The 7,944-nt window shown below is 33.5% G+C and overlaps 1 pseudogene; it reads left to right on the plus strand.

The window, feature by feature from the left end:
• The first annotated feature begins 2,779 nt into the window (after positions 1-2,779).
• Positions 2,780-2,864, plus strand: LOC120634017 (annotated as a pseudogene).
• Positions 2,865-7,944: the final 5,080 nt, after the last annotated feature.

Genomic DNA, 7,944 nt, shown 5'->3' on the forward strand with positions numbered 1-7,944 from the left:
TCTAAGTAATTTGCGTTTAAAACAATTAAAATATCACTTGCTGCAACGGTGAAGGAAAACATCTTTTGGAAACTTGCTTGCCTGGGAGTTCTTCATAATGTTTTCAAAGGAGTCTGGAGTCCACCAATCTGGGGCAGAGTGGTGGACTACGGCCTTAACCCCTTCTCATTGTGGGAGGAGACCCGTGCTCTGTATTGGTCCGTTAATTGGTTGAACTGATGATGATAATGACAGATAATTTAGGAATAATCTAGGTACTCATATTCACCGCAATAGTTTCAATACTATAAACACTACAGTCTTATGTTATTCAAGAATATTTGATTAGGATCCACCTGAGGGTACAACTTTTAAATACAAAAAGAAGCGTTAAAAGTAACTGCAAAGGTCCCAGATGTAACTTATATTAATATGTTTTTGTTTAGAAAACCTAAAATAATTATATTTACTAGTAAAACGAGGATTCATTAGAATATTTAAGAACAGTTTGATATTTGGTAGTTTGTTAGTAAGTGTTGCTAAAGACTGTATTCCTTCTTTAATTCGTACATTCATACATTTATTCATTCATTCATTAAATAATTCATACTAAATTTTTGATTTCTCGAATAGATCTTATAGTTCTTATTGTTAAGACTAGTTTAAATATCAATTCCGAAAAAAGTCTGGGGAATAATACTAAGCAGACATGACATGCGTTTAAAATAATCGAAAGAAAAACAGTATTGCACAAAACCCAACCATCTGTATAATAGTTTCATACGCAAAAATGACTGAATGCGTCATGAACGGTGAACGTAAACGGGTGGTTAGATCATAATCGCTCCTTACGACAGATGGCGCTGTATCGCAAATAAGCGTGAGTAATCCTTAATAGGCTCACCTGTTAGGTTTTGATTTAACTTTGAGTAATTTATCTAGTGTCTGTAGTTGCAACACTATAAACATTTTAAATGATTTAAATAAATCTAATCATTTCAAACCAAGATACTATTGGGACTCACTTGTACCATATATGTGGTTAAAGACGTTTATTTTCTCAAAAGAAATTACAATTTCACTCAATGAGAATATATAATAATAATAATAAATATTTTATTTAGGAAAAAAACAACACATAGGTATTAACATATAGAGTACACGCTACACAAACATATCAATGAGGATAAGTCCTCATTGATATGTTTTTGAACTATAAAAAAATAAAGGGTCTTAAAACTAGGTAACTAAATAAAAAAATTGGTTGCCTGTAAAGTCGGTATACGGGCGAAAGTTTTACGTGACAACGACTTTGAGTGGTAAAATAATTTTAATGTGAATATTCATTCGTATAGTAGGAAGAAGGATGAAATAATAGTAACAATTTAAAACATTTATTTATACAAAGAATTATATTTAAAACATTAATTTATACAAAGAATCTCGCACTGAATTTCATATTAACAAAATTTTATTTTTACCTTTACACATACATACGTATTTATATACAAATATACATACAATAACTTGCAATACATTTGCGTACAATGAAACAGCGTTTACTACAAAGGGACGCGTGCCTTTCACTTTTTATGTCTGTCTCTCTCGCTCTTAGGCGGGCGCGTGCCTCTCACTCGCTCTCATTGTGAGCGCATAACGTGAGCGGAGCGTAACGCAGTTTCTTGAAGTGTCACCCGGCAAACCAATTTATAAGACGTTGTCACGTCAAAATTAAATAAGCTACAAACAAAAAAATATAATTGTTTGTTGGCAGTGATGTCTGATCTGTGATGTTGTTTCTCCCAAACAGAGTATCGCCTCAGCGTTATGCTGTAGTGGTTTATGAATCACTGCTACAGCGCTGATTTTCAGGCGACCTCTCTCGACATCCCAGACCGGCCAAGAACTGCTATTTTGGTGGCAAGTGTATGCAATCTGTGTCTACTAAATAATGTCGTTAACTTCTTTACATAACTATGCAAAGCGTTACTAAGGCTTGCTCCAAGATATCAAACTTCCCAATTCCTCTTGTCGTCACTATATGGCTTTTGCAAAGCTTGAAAGAACCATTGAACTTGAGGAAACCATTGAACGGCCGCGACTTCGTCTCCTATTTCCTTCGCGTCTTCTTTTATAGTAAAACTAGCGTACCCAGCTTCGCCGGGCTAGATTTTGCTTTATTTTATTTAAACAATAAACTTACATCATTATATTTTTAATTTAAGTCTCATAATATATTAAATCATTTTTTTCTCTCCGTATTCATTCTCTTCTATTCTCTTCGAGCGGGTGAAGATCATTATCTACACGCATGTTCACCCAACAATAGAATATCATCATAGTAAAAGCTGTATTTGACAGTTTGACACTTAGAAAATAGGAGTGCTCCGATCGTCACCAAACCAGGTTATTCGCCAGGTCAATCCGGAGATTCCCTGAAAGTTTCATTGAAATCGGTCCAGCCGTTTCGGAGCTTATACGGAACATACACACACACTTTCTCTTTTATATACTCGTATATAGAATACAGAACATTAATATAGTTATGTTGAAATAGTCATCATCGTTTAGTTAAATGTAAATAAATATACTAAGACAATATACAAATCGCCACCTAGCTCCAAAGTAAGCGTAGCTTGTGTTATGGGTACTAAGATGACTGATGTTTATTTTTTTATGAATAATAATCATTAATACTTAGAATATACGTATAAACACTCAGACACTGAAAAACATTCATGCTAAACACAAAAAAAAAAAATAGAGCCCATACCCTTAATCGGTGTCTACGTGACATCGTAAGACCTTACTTCATAGGATCATTTCTATAGTAAGCTCTTCACGAGACTCACACACTAGGTGAGACTACAATACGTGACATCGTACTGGAACGCTGACTCGTTTAGTGGCACGTCTTTGTCGGAAGGGTGGTAACTAGCCACAGCAGAAGCCACCAGACCAGACCAGAGAAAATAATAATTTATATGAATACCACTATTTTTTTTTTATTCAAATAATTCAAATTCAAATTCAAAAACATTTTATTCATGTAGACCTTATTACAACCACTTATGAAGCGTTCATACGTTTACACTATTGTTTAATACTTCAGTAGGTATCAAATTGATATTTGTACCGTTATGTAGATCTAACAATAGAAACTATAGCTAAATAAAAAGTTGATTTAACGCAGACTGAATACGGTAAGAAATAGTAAAAAAAGGAAGCCTTATTGCTCCGGGAAAGTGGTGAGTTCCTTCGATCTTCATCATCACCATTATCAACCCATTACAAGGCGCGGGTCTCCTCCCGCAGTGAGGATGGCTTAGGGCGTAAACCAACACTCTAGCCCATTTGAGAACTGATGGAAAACAGGCTTGCAGGTTTTTCTCACGATGTTTTCCTTCACCGCTGAAGCAAGCGATATTTTAATTCGCACTCGTAAAAAAAACTAATAGTCAAACAAAACTACACATCCAAATAAAATAAATGAATGAATTTGTTTAAATTAAGATTTGCATGTCATATATTATGACTAAACATGTATACCTACAATGTTTTATGCAAATAAAAGAATATGAATTTGAATTTGATCCTTAGTTAGTGTAGGCTTGTACTTTGAATGATATAATAATTGATATATATATTTATTTTTAACTTGGTAAATGCTCTGCTCTTGTGTACAACCTAACCCTTAAGTCTCTCTTTTTTTTCCCTTTCTTTTGTTGGGTTGCCTGGCAGAGATCGCTTTTTAGCGATAAGGCCGCCCATTGTACCTGTGTTTTATTGTGTTGTTTTTGTTTATAATTTAATTTCTGTTAGGTGTACAATAAAGTGTATTTTAATTTAATTTCATATCATTTTCATCCTTTAATTCATATGCGGAACGATAAGTAAAGTAGGAAAGTCCATAAGTGCATTACATTCATTTTTCCCCAGCCTAGCGGAGATCAGTATAGTCACCATGACGCCGCACATAACATTTGGTATCCATCCATCGGCATTAAGATACCAGGATTTTGAGGATTTCAAAGTTGAGGGTACACCAAGCCTGTACGCTATTTTATTTTGTATTGTGGGATAAAAGATTAACTAGAGATCACTGACGCTAATGACTGAGAATTGGTAATGTCATGTTTTATAGGATAAATAGCAAAATTCTCAGAAATATTTGTCTCAGTAATACTTATATTTAACGTAATTAATACGTAATGCGACACAAAAAAAATAAACACGATTATGATATCAATTATGTTTGGTACAGTACAATAGTTTTTAGCAAATCCAAAGCGCCTGGAATTTGGAAGTCCAGAACCTGCAAGTTAGACCTACACTCAGCAGCAGTGGCGTGTATAGAGGGTATGCACAGGGTATGCAGATGATATAAAATGAAGAAAAATTCCAGTTTAACTTAAGGGTAGGCTTTTTATAATTCTTACAAAGCCTACCCTTAAGTTCTTTATATCTTGTACTGAAGATTTTTTCATTTTATACCATCTGCATACACTGTGCATACCCTCTATGCACGCCACTACTCTACCCCTAAAGTAAGCGTAGCTTGTGTTATGGGTACTGAGATAGCTGATGAAATTTTTTTTTTAATATAATACACATAAATACATATAATATACAGATAAACACCCAGACACTGAAAAACATTCATGTTCATCACACAAACATTTTCCAGTTGTGGGAATCGAACCCACGACCTTGGACTCGCCACTCGGCCGTCGTTAATTAAGACGAGGACGACGAAAAAAACTTATATTAACACAATCTCAACAAATCATAATTATAGATAGATCAGACCCAGGTTCTACTATCGCTTAAAACAGTATTACTAAAATATAATGTTCTGTTCCACAGTTTTAGGACTTTCTTATTCTTGGGACGTCAAGGTTTTCCAAATAAACTGACACTTTACGATGATACTATTTTTAGCGATGGTGGTAGTAAGCCCCAGAAGACACTACAATTTGTTTATTTAAAATAAACAGTTATCTCGGTACATCACCTTCTTTACTAACTCCTATTATGATAAATCTACATTTTGAAACTTCAAACATTTTATCAGAAGACTCAACACTAAACCGCTGAAGGGTGAAATATAGGGGGTCATATCAGCCGATATTTGCGGATTTAAAAATTTCCTTTTAAACTCCTATTGTGATTTTAGGGAGGGTTAAGTGGCGAGTAAAATGGAGCACATGTATTGTATCGTTCTTGTTATTTTTTTTCGCGGATTATTGTAAGATTAGCACTTGTGTTACGTGGGCAGTTTAGGGTTGTTAAATAAATACCGCAGTTTAAAATAACAATGTATTTATTTAGACTGTGTTTGCTTTTTTAATAATGTTGTTTTATGTGTCTACAATACTGCGATTTTACCTGATAATGCTGTAACAAAGTAATTAACTAATAAAGTCGTTACCGTACCTTAGATTATAAGAATCTGTTGAAAATGAGACTCAGTAAAGACAATTAATATTTTTAAAAAAAATGTATACTTTAATCATTCAGGCAGTGAATTTCCATTATTTCATAAAACGCTTCTAAGCAAAATAGGCGCACCATTCTCAGTCAAAAATAAATGAAGCGTCGGAAACGCGATATATTTGAATGTATTAATGAAATAAACCTTTAAAATCGTAGTCTTTCGAATCGAAAATGCGAATGAATAAATATTAGTTACTTGTTTTTGTTGTCTACTTTGCTTTCTCTCTCCAAAGAGTTATAGTTACCCGAGTAAATAACATTTTTGTAAAGAAAATGTTACACGCTAATCGATTTACGATAATCGAAATAATGGACGTCGGCAAATAACTTCAAAACTTTATAAACATGTCTTCATACACAGACTTCAATCAAAAGAGGCCACCCAAAAGTCGGTAAGAATTTGCAAAAAATTGAAACGCCTCTATTTTATCCAACCCTTGATTAGCTCCGGCTTTTTTTCGACCATTGGTCTGCAAGACTTGGACTTATTGGTCTTTACGACCCATAAGAAGTGTAAGCGAAAATCGGTACTTGTCAAAGCGGCCAACAAGGGACCTAATTGGTCTGCAAGACTTGGACGTTATTTATGCAATAATTGTTGGTCAGTGTGACCAATAAAGTTGTAAAATATAACAAAGAAGCCACACTATGGGGCGTCGTAAATTTCAATATTGACTGTGACCGAACAGACAATGTTGTGAAAGTGCGTTCTGTAATGGAGTTAAACGAAACGAGACGATAATCTTAAGCAAAAATTTGCTGATATCTTTGTTTTTGTATTTTAAAGAGTGCTTTTCAAACAAAAAAAATAAGTTAATTTAATGGAAATTATTTAAAATATTTTATAAACTAATACTGTAATGAAATATAATGAATTGAAACTAACTTCAACGTGAATGAATGAATTAATTAATTAATACACTTTTATTGTACATCAAAGAAAAAATGAGTTACAGAGATATAAACATAGAGCAAGAGTAAGTAAGAGTAGTAACTAGCTTTGTTAAAAGTAAGGATACTGTTAACTGCCACTATAAAACAGTAAGGACTTGTGTATACCCAGACAGTTATCTTTTAAGACATTATTTAACGACGGCAGGGAAAAAAATAGCAAAAAAAAAATAAACGTCGAACTCTTCGCCTTTTTTTACCTCAGTTGATAAGATTAGTAATATAGTAAATTAAATCTACCACAGCAAGCCAGGAGTTTGCGATGTTTGAAAAAAAAATGCTTGCTAACAGAGCGTGCCACTACCGCGGTAATTTTAGGATCCCCAAATATAACATTGAGTAATACATAGCTTTATTATTAGTTTTTTGTGTGAATAGATGAATGCTGTTTCCTAACTAAGCAGATAGGAGAAATTTTACGAATGTATTAAGGAAACATAAATTTCAAAACAATATTAAACTCAAAAACTTTAATTACACCCCGTTAAAAACTGTAACACTAAATTTTATAGCGCTCATAAAATTACATATTGATCGTAAACAGGTGATTTTTTTTCTCCTCAAATGGTAGGAAACCTAACATTTGTTGTTTTTTGAACAAGTGTGCGATGCATGGAACAGATACATAAATTAAGCTCGGAAGGTGCATAAAATTATAATAATTAATGGCCTTTTCAAATAAACTTTTCGTTTTTGTGTATAACTTGATCACTATTGCAGGGTAAGGGTTACAATTGCAAATGTCGTGTGAGTTAACACGTGTGTCTAATACGTGAATGATAAAATAAATACAGCATTATGCAAATCGGTACAGACCAAACAAGTGTCTCTTTTTCCGCACACACACTTGTGGTTATTGAATCCCCTCTTTTTACCCGACGCAAAAGAAGGAGTTATGTTTATATGAGACTATATATTTATGTACGTTTGCTCTTTTGAGATGCTTTAGAAATGCTTAAGTGGTTCATGATAATTCTTTTGTCAATCAATTTGTCTTAACATTGATAGTGTCACTACACTATGAATGTAATTAAATTCAATATGGCGACAATCAGAAGCCAGATATTATAACCTTTATAATACAAAAATAATTATTTAAATCGGTTATATGTGTTTAATTTTGCCCAAACTTTGTGTAGATCTGATGAATGTGGTTGGAGATAAAGGAAAGAACTCCTCAGCGGACAGCAACAAATCCCTCATTTAAGGCGAGCGAGTAGCGATACTGAAAGTTTTAATTTAAACTAAAAAATATAAATTAAAATCTAGAATTCAATAAAATAAAATTGAATAGCGACAACGACGAAATAGTCGATACGTCAAACGCAAATATTAAACTCTACTATTTAAGCAAAATGAACAGTCGACACTCCTAATTATTGTGAAAGTTTGAACCGGTCTACGTTTTTAATGAATATATATTAATTGCTACTTCGCCGTGTCGACACGACAAATCGGAATTCAGTTGTCACCACCCACCTCTCCTCGCGTCGTACGAGGTGACTAAGGGAATATAAC

The sequence above is a fragment of the Pararge aegeria genome, chromosome 22, assembly GCF_905163445.1.
Source record: "Pararge aegeria chromosome 22, ilParAegt1.1, whole genome shotgun sequence".
NCBI lineage: Eukaryota > Metazoa > Arthropoda > Insecta > Lepidoptera > Nymphalidae > Pararge > Pararge aegeria.